Here is a 12,096-nt window from a genome sequence, read left to right as displayed (position 1 = left end):
CTGGGTTGAAAATTCTTTTCTTTAAGAGTGTTGAATATTGGCCCCCACTCTCTTCTGGCTTGTTGGGTTTCTCCTGAGAGATCCACTGTTAGTCTGATGGGCTTCCCTTTGTACGTAACTCGACCTTTCTCTCTGGCTGCCCTTAACATTTTTTCCTTCATTTCAACCTTGGTGAACCTGATAATTATGTGTCTTGGGGTTGCTCTTCTTGAGGAGTATCTTTGTGGTGTTCTCTGTATTTCCCGAATTTGAATGTTGGCCTGTCTTGCTAGGTTGGGGAAGTTCTCCTGGATAATATCCTGAAGAGTGTTTTCCACCTTGGTTCCATTCTCCCCATCACCTTCAGCTCTACCAATCAAACTTGATTTGGTCGTTTTACATTGTCCCATATTTCTTGAAGGCTTTGTTCATTTCTTTTTACTTTTTTCTCTAATCTTGTTTTCTCACTTTATTTCATTAATTTGATCTTCAATCACTGATACCCTTTCTTCCACTTGATCAAATTGGCTATTGAAGCTTGTACATGCATCACAAAATTCTCATGCCATGGTTTTCAGCTCCATCAGGTCATTTAAAGTCTTCTCTACACTGTTTATTCTAGTTAGCTATTCAGTCTTTTTTCAAGGTTTTTAGCTTCCTTGCAATGGGTTTGAACATCCTCCTTTAGCTTGGAGAAGTTTTTTTACTGACCTTTCGAAGCCTACTTCTATTAACTCATCAAAGTCATTCTCTGTCTAGCTTTGTTCTGTTGCTGGCGAGGAGCTGCGATCCTTTGGAGAAGAGGTGCTCTGATTTTTAGAATTTTCAGCTTTTCTGCTCTGGCTTCTCCCCATCTTTGTGGTTTTATCTACCTTTGGTCTTTGATGTTGGTGACCTACAGGTGGGGTTTTGGTGTAGATGACGTTTTTGTTGATGTTGATGCTATTCCTTTCTGTTTGTTAGTTTTCCTTCTAACAGTCAGCTCCCTCAGCTGGAGTTCTGTTGGAGTTTGCTGGAGTTCCATTTGAGACACTGTTTGCCAGGTACCATCAGCGGAGGCTGCAGAACAGCAAATATTGCACAACAGCAAATATAGCTGCCTGATCCTTCATCTGGAAGCTTCATCCCAGAGGGGCAGCCGCCTATATGAGGTGTCAGTTGGCCCCTACTGGGAGGTGTCTCCCAGTTAGGCTACACAGGGTTGGGGACCCACTTGAGGAGGCAGTCTGTCTGTTCTCAGAGTTCCTTTTTTGGGAATAGACTATAAGGGGGCAGGGGTGGAAGCAGGAGACCACCTAGAAGACTCTTGGAATAATTCAGGTGAGATATGATGGAGATCTGAACCTGATTGAAACAGGTGGAGGTGGTGAAAGTGGTTGGATTCTAGCCATTCTGAAGGTAGAATAGACAGGACTTGTGAATGGTCTGGATGTGGAGTGTGGTAAGTGAGGGATCAAGGATGTCTGCAAAATTTTTGTCTGATTAATGACAGTACAATGGAATGGACACTGGCTGAGTTGGGAAAGACTTTAAAGTGGGCGAAGGATATGAACAGACACTTCTCAAAAGAAGACGGTTATGCAGCCAACAGACACATGAGAAAGTGCTCTTCATCATTGGCCATCAGAGAAATGCAAATCAAAACCACAATGAGATACCATCTCACACCAGTTAGAATGGCCATCATTAAAAAGTCAGGAAACAACAGGTGCTGGAGAGGATGTGGAGAAATAGGAACACTTTTACACTGTTGGTGGGAGTATAAGTTAGTTCAACCATTGTGGAAGTCAGCGTGGTGATTCCTCAGGGATCTAGAACTAGAAATACCATTTGGCCAAGCAATCCCGTTACTGGGTATATACCCAAAGGATTATAAATCATGCTGCTATAAAGACACATGCACATGTATGTTTATTGCAGCACTATTCACAATAGCAAAGACTTGGAACCAACCCAAATGTCCATCAATGTTAGACTGGATTAAGAAAATGTGGCACATATACACCATGGAATACTATGCAGCCATAAAAAATGATGAGTTCACGTCATTTGTAGGGACATGGATGAAGCTGGAAACCATCGTTCTCAGTAAACTATCACAAGGACAAAAAACCAAACACCACATGTTCTCACTCATAGGTGGGAATCGAACAATGAGAACACACGGACACAGGAAGGGGAACATCACACGGGCCTGTTGTTGGGTGGGGCGATGTGGGGGATAGCATTTGGAGATATACCTAATGTTAAATGACGAGTTACTGGGTGCAGCACACCAACATGGCACATGTATGCATATGTAACTAACCTGCACGTTGTGCACATGTACCCTAAAACTTAAAGTATAATAAAAAAAAAGAATAGATTTGAGGGTGGGATGTTGTGTGCAGAGGAATTTTGGTTTTAGACATTGTTTTAAATGTCTTTTAGACTTCCAAGTGGGAGTGTCACATAGGCATTAGCATGTATCAGACTCAAATTCAGGAGAAAGGCCCAGCCTGAAAGCTACACAGGGGCAGCATCATCCTGAGACAGGAGAGTACCATGGATTGAGTGCAGACAGAGAAGAGGTACAAGGACCGAGCACTGATGTATGCTTATGTTTAGATTTGGGGAGGTGAGGAGCCAGCAAATGAGGGAGCTGCCAGTGAGGTTGGGTTGGGAGTAGTGACATTCAAAGAAGGGTATTCCACTGGTGGATTTATTAAAAAATAAGTTGGGTGTGGTGGCTCAGGCCTATAAATCTAGCAGTTCAGGAGGCCAAGTGGGGCAGGATCATTTGAGTCCAGGAGTTAATGACTAGCCTGGGAAACATAGGCCAGGTCTCTACAAAAAATTAAAAAATAAAAATACGAGCTGGGCATGGTAGCCCGTGGCTGCAGTCCTGAAACTTAGGAGACTGAGACAGGAGGATTGCTTGAGCCTAGGAGTTGGAAGCTGCAGTGAGCTATGATGGTGCTATTGCACTCCAGCCTGGGTGACAGAGCAAGCCCCTGTCTCAAAAAAGAAGGGTAGTCCCCTAAACCAAATGAGTAATAGTTTCAAGGAGCAATGATTAACTGTCACGTTCACTGATAGGTGAAGTAAATATGGGCTCAAAATGGACCAATGTGGAGATAAATGATAGCTTCCCCCAGAGCAGGTTTAGCGCGATGGTGGCAAGCCAAAGCCTGAAAGAAGTGGGTCTGACAGAGATTGGAAGAAGAATTGAAGACAACTATTGCAATTCTTCCTATGAGGTTTTCAGAAACGTAATGCGTGATAGTTTTAAGAGGCAGGATATTATAGCTTTTTTTTGCTGTTGATCATTTGACAAAGAAAATTAATCTGAGACTGATCGGATTTTAAGATGCAGGAAATTACAGCTTTTTTGTGAATGATAGAAATGTTTGAGAGGAAAAATAGAAGAGCATTCCTTGAGTAGGGAAAGGAGGATGAGGTCTTGGACACACATTCAACCTTCATAGAAAGGAGGAAAGGTAGAGTATAATGGGTAGGAAAGGCAGAGTATAATGGGTAGTTGGTAAGGCAGTGGGAGGCTGTTGAAGTTATTTTGGTTGCTTCTATTTTCTCTGTGAAATAAACTGAGGAATGGGGGTGGGGGTTGGGGGTTGAGAGATGAGACAGTAGGATCGATGGGCATCCAGCGTGGCCAACTTGAGGTTAAAATAAGGTGAACTGCCATGGTTACGTTTGTTCTCCACCCACCTGATACTGAGCAGACTCAGGTAAGGAATAGGCAGTTTTAAAAATTTGGCTTAACAGATAAATACAACAAATGGAGAGAAGGGCAGTGGAGCAGAGAATGTGAGGAGGGATTGTAATGATCTGGAATAGAATCTAAAGGCTGGGTAAAGAGGGAATCAGGAATGGAGTGGGTGAAGAATGAAAAAGGTGGTTACATTTGTGAATTGTAGGGGACTGTTGTGTTGAAAAACTGTTGGGGTACTAGTGGGAAAGAGGTGGAAGGATGAGTGATGATGTTAAGACAGTAGGATGCTTGAAATTGAGATTTGGGAGGTTTTCATTATTGGTACTGAGAAGGTACTAGTTCTAGTTTGTCAATCAACCCCTGATCTAGATCACTGAAAGACTAAGTCAAGGAACTGAGAGGCTAGTATTGTAGGGATCACCCACATATATATTATTATTATTATTTTGAGACTGAGTCTCACTCCATCACCCAGGCTGAAGTGCAGTGACATGATCTCAACTCACTGCAACCTCCACCTCCCTGGCTCAAGTAATCCTCCCACCTCAGCCTCCTGAGTAGCTGGGACCACAGGTGTGTACCACCATGCCTGGCTAATATTTTGTAGAGACAGAGTTTCACCATGTTACCCAGGCTGGTCTCAAACTCCTGGGCTTAAGCTGTCTGCCCACCTTGGCCTCCCAAAGTGCTGGGATTACAGGTATGAGCCACCTTTCCCATCCAGACATTAAAATTTAATTATGATAGGAATAGTTTGGACAGAACAACATTAAGCTGGTAAGGTCAGTGTTTGAGGTAATGCAAAGGTCTTAGGACACTGCCGAGTAGTTTACAGCAATCTGTTTTGTAGCTTTCATTTTTCCTCGGGTGTTATTCTACATACGTGTTTGAGAGGTTATATGGAAACTCCATTATTGAACTCCGAGGGGTGAGCTTAGCTAAATTTGAACTGGGTAATGATCTTCTGTTAAATCTTGATTGGATCAAGTTTCTTCAATCATGAAAGAGCCTAGGCACTTAAACTGTGTTCTCAGAGAACAGAGGTATATACACGCCATTTGGAAGCTACTATAGCCATTGAGTGACCAGATCCTAGGTAGGTAATATTTAGTTAACTAGGTTTAAATGGACTATGCCTTTAGTGAAGGAAAAAGATAAGGAAGGCTTGGTATCTTCCTGTAGGAAGCCTGCTCTTTAATAAAAAAAAGTTCGGTAGTTGGAAGATCAGTACCTCCTGAAACAGATTAATAGCGCTCTGACCCAACTGGTTGGAGTTTAAGACTGGTAATCCACATTTCTTGTTACGGTCTTCAGGAAACCCCATTCACAACCGTATTATCCAAATTATAATCACCATATTCTTAGGATTTGTGTCCAATTTCTATCTTGGCTCTGATATGCCCAGCTTCCTGAAGATACACATTAATGTTAGGTTTCTGTAAGGATTGGATGAAAAGCCGATTCACCTTTTTTGTCCCCTTTCATTTGTTCCTTGATAAGAAATCCTTCTGGAATCCATATTACTGATCATAAGGCATATAAAAAAGTGCTACAAACTACACAGTTGAGACTGCAGGATCACCAAGTGGCAAAATTAAAGGAATCTAATATTTCTAGCTAAACAAATCTTTAGTGGGAGATATATGAATTTGGATATTTTTTAAATGTGTTAATATTAGGGGCAGTATTTAGAAATAGTTGACCACCTTAGAAACTAAAGAAATCTGAGGAACAAAGCTCGAACTTCTAAAATTTTATTTAAAATATATGGTCTAAAATTATTTAAGACCAATGTGATTTGGTCACCTTTTCTAATAAAATATGTGTGAGCTAATTGTTACTGTAATGTTTTAATATAAAACAAGTTAATAGTTCAGATGGTTCCAGGGCCTGGAGTTACTTACCTAACTAAAATGGCAGTTCCTTAAAACCTGAGACCTCCCCATTAGAGCTGTAGAAGTTCCTATATAGTTATGAAAGGGAAGCTGAAGATCTTTTCAGTTTCATTTTGGTTAAGGTATTACATAAAATATGCCTACTTTGAAGAAAGCATCTTACTACCTGTCTCCAAAGGCAGTATGAGCCATTGGCAGAAAGGGAGCAGATTTCGGTTGTGGCAGAGATTTTTGACCCCAGAAGACTTTTTGTCTGAGAAGTCAAGAATCCTTAACTCCCAGGCATCTTATCAGTTTCCCAGATCATGCCAGTTTGATTCTGTCTGGCACTTAGAAACATGTTGACAGGGTCATTTTATTCACTAAGTACAATTCCAAAAGTTTGTGTTACTGAGGGGGATCTATGTTCATAAAATATATGCCCTTAAGAAGCTTGCAGCCTAATTGGGGAGATGAGGAATGCTACTTATATTTAAAATTCTAACTGTTGTTTTTTAGTTGTCTACTCATACCCTTATATAAAAAAGAGTAAGTACCTCAAATATATTTTAAGGAGACGGCTGACAGTAAGTTGGAGAACTACTGGCTAGTCAAGAAGTTATTTGAGTAAATCAAGCCAATCTTACAAAATGTGGAGATTTAACTAGATGACTTGGGGACTTTTCTATCTTTAACTTCTTAGAAAGGGGAAAAAAGTTTATACGCTCCTCAGCCCCATCCATGAAGTTAGCTATTCTGCATTTCATGGTCTGCCCTCTCCTCTTTTTTTTTTTTTTTTTTTTTTTTTGAGATGGAGTCTTGCTTTTGCTGCCCAGGCTGGAGTGCAATGGCGCAATCTCGGCTCATTACAACCTCTACCCATGGGTTCAGGCGATTCTCCTGCCTCAGCTTCCCAAGTAGCTGGGATTATAGGCATGCGCCACCACGCTTAGCTAATTTTGCATATTTAGTACAGATGGGGTTTCACCATGTTGGCCAGGCTGGTCACAAACTCCAAACCTCAGGTGATCTGCCCACCTTGGCCTCCCAAAGTGCTGGGATTACAGGCATGAGTCACTGTGCCTGGCCCTGCCCTCTACTTTTAAGCTGAAGGACATATCATCAGGTTTAAGGAAAATCTGGATCTAGTAAAACACAGCTATTCACAGATTCATACTGAAAATCCAGTGAAATCATTTGCAATGAAAAACTTTAAAATCTAAATTAATGGCATACTGATTGTCATCTTATACTAATACTATATACTATGTATCAATATACTAGGCTATATTAGTAAATGACAGAGTCAAGAGAAGATTTAAAATAATACACCTAATGGGATAACTGGACTACTTGCTGGCAGTCACCTGGAGATACTACCCAAAATGCAGTTTGGGTAGGTTGGGGTCAGGCACCCTGGAAGAGTGCTGATATCAGTGTCATGAGTTTCCTTCTAAGTTTCCTTCTGTTCCCCCGCTCACCCACCATAAACCCAATCCTTAAAGCTATAGCTATTAACTCAAGACTCAGAAGAAATATTCTTAGTTGCCCATATGATAAATATCGAAACAGGACTCTGTAAGGATGGTCTAGTTAGCCACAGGAATTAGACAGTGGCTTTCTGTGACATATCAGAGGGTGACTTTAGTTGTCTTCCAAAATGTGATTAGGGTTACCATTTAGATAATTTGACTGCCATTTGCTTGCACATTAAAGAAGGAAAACCAGGCAGAAGAACCTTATAAACGTTTTTAGTAAATGTTTATTTTTTGTATTCCTTAAAAACAAAAATTACAAGTTTAATACTACTCCTTTGAAATATTGTACACCAAACAAACCACCTTACTCATGCAGCAAATTGGTCTATGTTCTCTTTTCTTCTGTTTGCCAGATGATCCTTCATAATTTCTGCAAACAGATTCCTCTTCAACAGATTTTATGCAAGAGGTAAAAGCTGGCCAGCAATTTTATGAAAATACTGAAAAATAAAAATATAACATTAAGCAGATAACATAGCAGATATCCTAATAAGTAGCAAAAAATATGTTAAAACAGCACTTGTTTAACAAAGGCTACTTCCAAAATCATTTTAGCTACACCCTCAAGTGATTAGTGCACACGATTTAGGGACAGGCACCTGGCGTTCAAAGAGGCAATCTTGTTGCTCTAAAAGACTAATGGCATATCTTGAAAATAAAGAAAACCAAATTAAATTTGAGTTTCCTTATTCCCTTAAGTTTCATCAACTTTTTCTCACCCCAAACTATGCCCATAAATGCTTTTTATTCTCTCCAGTGTATTCCCAGTCAAAAGTTTAAGTTTTATTTTCCTTCATTGATTAGGTAAGAATAGCTATGCTGAAAGTGGGTTTTCAGGCCATATTCCCTTTAGCCTCAAATTCCTTCTCTCCCCATCCCCAACATGTACTGCCTCCCAATCCCTGTTAAGAGTCACTGCCTTAGGTTTATCAAAAGATTTTAGATTACTGCTATTATCTACATATAGCACCTTTTTGTTGATCATAATAAACATTTAGCCCTTAACATGTGGTAAGTACTGTGCTAAACCTTTTTATAACTCTTACATGTTATTTCATTCTCACAACAATCAAGTTTGCTACTCACTGGCTCACATCTTATGGCTCTACTTATTTATGGCTAGGGCCTCTCTAGCAGGTCAAGCACTACTCGGATTGGTTAATGACTGTCATTCTGGCTGTTAAACATTTTGATTATTTTTACTGATAACCATCTATGAGGTGGGCAAAGAAAAGTAGTATAATATCATTTACAGCAGGGTTCTCAAAATGTACAGCCCTGACCAGAAGTATCAACTCCACTTGTTGGAAATGCAAATTCTCAGGACCCACCCTGTAACTCAGTCAAACTTGGGGAGGGTGGGGAGAGCGCCAGTGGATGTTTGGACAAGCCCTCCTGATGACTCTGATCATGCTAAAGCTGGAGAGCTACTGGTTTAGTCTTGCTCCTCCCAGTGTCGTCTGTAGAGCAGCAGCATTACCGTCACCTGGGAGCATGACAGGTATGCAGTCTCAGATCTCATTCTGGACCTACTGATAGAGTGCATTTTAACAATGTCTGCAGGTGAGTCACATGCATTTTACAGTTTGGGAATTACTGCACTGATTTAGGCACTGACTCCGGAACCAGACTACTTGTGTGAACCTGGGCAAGATGCCTTGCCTCTCTGTGACTTGGTTACAAAGTAGGTTAAATGAGAATTAAATGATCTGCGGATGGGTATGCACTTGTGCACGTGTGCAGACACAGCTTACAGGTAAAGAAACAGAAACAAAGGTGTTGGAAAGCTTGCCCAATCCTACACACTGGGGAGGATGTGATTTACAACCAGTTTAGCCCCATAAGCATGTCATGCTGGCTACATCTTATTGTCTCCTTGACCTTCAGGCAGCTATCGTTGAGTAAGCACTGGTTTAGCTATTAAGTAAAATTGTCTTATTTAATAAGCAATTAGTTAATGGTAAAACAGCATCTCTTATAAAGGTTAAATAATTTAAAGTATATTTTTCATCTAAGAATTCAAGCACAATAACAAATACCCCCACCACAGTAGAAATGAAATGGAGCCTAAGGTGTATGCACACATCCCCATACTTAGCCCCAAACGTATACACACAGCAAGAAGGCAACATCCCTATAATGTGTCTAATACATAAATTCACTTTAAGCCTGAATGCAAATAATCTTGGTTATTCACCTTTGCTAGAATGTAAGATGAATTTCACAGGTTTTTAGGATATCTGCTTTAAAAAAAAATCACTTCAAAAAGTTCATTTTGAAATACAAGCTGAATCCCTATCTTACCTCTGCTGGAATTTGGGGGTATAAATGTGCATATATTCGTGTGTGTATGTGTCGCGGGGAGAGAAGGGAGGTGTGGTGGTGGGTGGCAGGTGGAGGTTTTTTTTTTTTTACTCACATGTGAGCCATAGCAAAAGAGGGCCATTCCCAGCTCAAGCCCCGTGCCATAATCATATTCATCATTAGCAAACTGCACAAAAGTCATCATTTCCTGAATGAGAGCAAAAGCTGTTAGTCTGTCATCATTACTTGCAGCCTCAACTATTGTCTTGCAAATTCTCTTGAGGTCAGCTGAAATAAATCAATAATATAGAAGATTACACAGTTAGAAAATGAATCAGTCTTCAAACGTAAAGAAACTATAAAGAGGGTTTTTCCTCCTAAGACTTTTTGTACTTGTACAACTTGTGCCACCTTGGGTAGTAATCTGCGGCACTGTAATTTAGAACGGCAATTTGGTAATTTTTCCATTTAGGATTCAAGCTTAAAAATGGCTTAAAGGTTTCTTAGCAACTATTTCACAGGATTTAGTCTTTTTAAAAATTTTTTAAATTTTATTTATTTATTTTTTTTTTTTTGAGATGGAGTCTCACTCTGTCTCCAGGCTGGAGTGCAGAAGCACGATCTTGGCTCACTGCAACCTCTGCCTCCCGGGTTCAAGGGATTTTCCTGCTTCAGCCTCCCAAGTAGCTGGGATTACAGGTGCGTGCCACCATGTTCAGGGGATTTTTGTATTTTTAGTAGAGACGGGGTTTCACCATGTTGGCCAGGATGGCCTTGATCTCTTGACCTCATGATCTGCCCTCCTCGGCCTCCCAAAGTGCTGGGATTACAGGCATGAGCCACCACGCCTGGTTACAGTCATGATTTTTTTAAAAGTCTATTCCATGGTGGCAATCATGATTTTACATAAGCTTTAAAGATTCAGCAGACAGGTCCAGGAATTGGCAAACTTGGGCCAAACCTGGCTCACCCCGTTTTTAACTACCCTCAAACTAAATATTTTTTCATTTTTAAATGGTTGAAAAATAAAACAAGAATGTGATAGATTATGTAGCCCACAAAGTGTAAAACATTTACTATCTGGCCCTACATAGAAAGTTTGCCTTCAACAACCCATATTTAGGCTTGTTGGAAAACTTCCCAAAAGTAGGGCAGTTCCTAGGTTTGTGGTGTCTTTTATGGAGGCAAATCACGTAACCAGTGAGCTTTTATCAAGTGGTAGTCTTCCAAGACAAAAACAGGCCCAACTACAACTACCATCATAACCCTTCCAGTTTCCATTCTTCCTTTAATTCATGTTAGTGGCACTATTTTTAGGTCTTTCCTTAACAAAACATCTGTACAAATATTCCACTTCTTTGTGCAAGTTTCCAAGGCAGAGGAAGCACACAACCCAAAAAGCAAACTCCAATTTTAAAGGCTTCTCGCCTAAGTCTCTGTATCTTAAAGCCTTTTTCTCTCGAATCTCCCTATTCTCCCAGTCTCTTGCTTCTTTCATCATCCTTTATTAAGCTGCCAGAAAGGGCAGATTATTCAAAGAAAGTTATTACACAACTGCTTACCACTTGGGAAAAAATGAAGTCATTGTCTTCTATCGTAATCTTTTTTTTTTTTTTTTTTTTTTTTTTTTTATTATACTTTAGGGTTTTAGGGTACATGTGCACAATGTGCAGGTTTGTTACATATGTATCCATGTGCCATGTTGATTTCCTGCACCCATTAACTCGTCATTTAGCATTAGGTGTATCTCCTAATGCTGTCCCTCCCCCCTCCCCCCACCCCACAACAGTCCCCGGAGTGTGATGTTCCCCTTCCTGTGTCCATGAGTTCTCATTGTTCAATTCCCACCTATGAGTGAGAACATGCGGTGTTTGGTTTTTTGTCCTTGCGATAGTTTACTGAGAATGATGTTTTCCAGTTTCATCCATGTCCCTACAAAGGACACGAACTCATCATTTTTTATGGCTGCATAGTATTCCATGGTGTATATGTGCCACATTTTCTTAATCCAGTCTATCGTTGTTGGACATTTGGGTTGGTTCCAACTCTTTGCTATTGTGAATAGTGCCGCAATAAACATACGTGTGCATGTGTCTTTATAGCAGCATGATTTATAGTCCTTTGGGTATATACCCAGTAATGGGATGGCTGGGTCAAATGGTATTTCTAGTTCGAGATCCCTGAGGAATCGCCACACTGACTTCCACAATGGTTGAACTAGTTTACAGTCCCACCAACAGTGTAAAAGTGTTCCTATTTCTCCACATCCTCTCCAGCACCTGTTGTTTCCTGATTTTTTAATGATGGCCATTCTAACTGGTGTGAGATGGTATCTCACTGTGGTTTTGATTTGCATTTCTCTGATGGCCAGTGATGATGAGCATTTCTTCATGTGTTTTCTGGCTGCATAAATGTCTTCTTTTGAGAAGTGTCTGTTCATGTCCTCTGCCCACTTTTTGATGGGGTTGTTTGTTTTTTTCTTGTAAATTTGTTTGAGTTCATTATAGATTCTGGATATTAGCCCTTTGTCAGATGAGTAGGTTGCAAAAATTTTCTCCCATTCTGTAGGTTGCCTGTTCATTCTGATGATAGTTTCTTTTGCTGTGCAGAAGCTCTTTAGTTTAATGAGATCCCATTTGTCGATTTTGGCTTTTGTTGCCATTGCTTTTGGTGTTTTAGACATGAAGTC

This window comes from Nomascus leucogenys, chromosome 1a (assembly GCF_006542625.1).
Source record: "Nomascus leucogenys isolate Asia chromosome 1a, Asia_NLE_v1, whole genome shotgun sequence".
NCBI classification, from domain to species: domain Eukaryota; kingdom Metazoa; phylum Chordata; class Mammalia; order Primates; family Hylobatidae; genus Nomascus; species Nomascus leucogenys.
Note: the sequence above shows the minus strand (reverse complement) of the source record.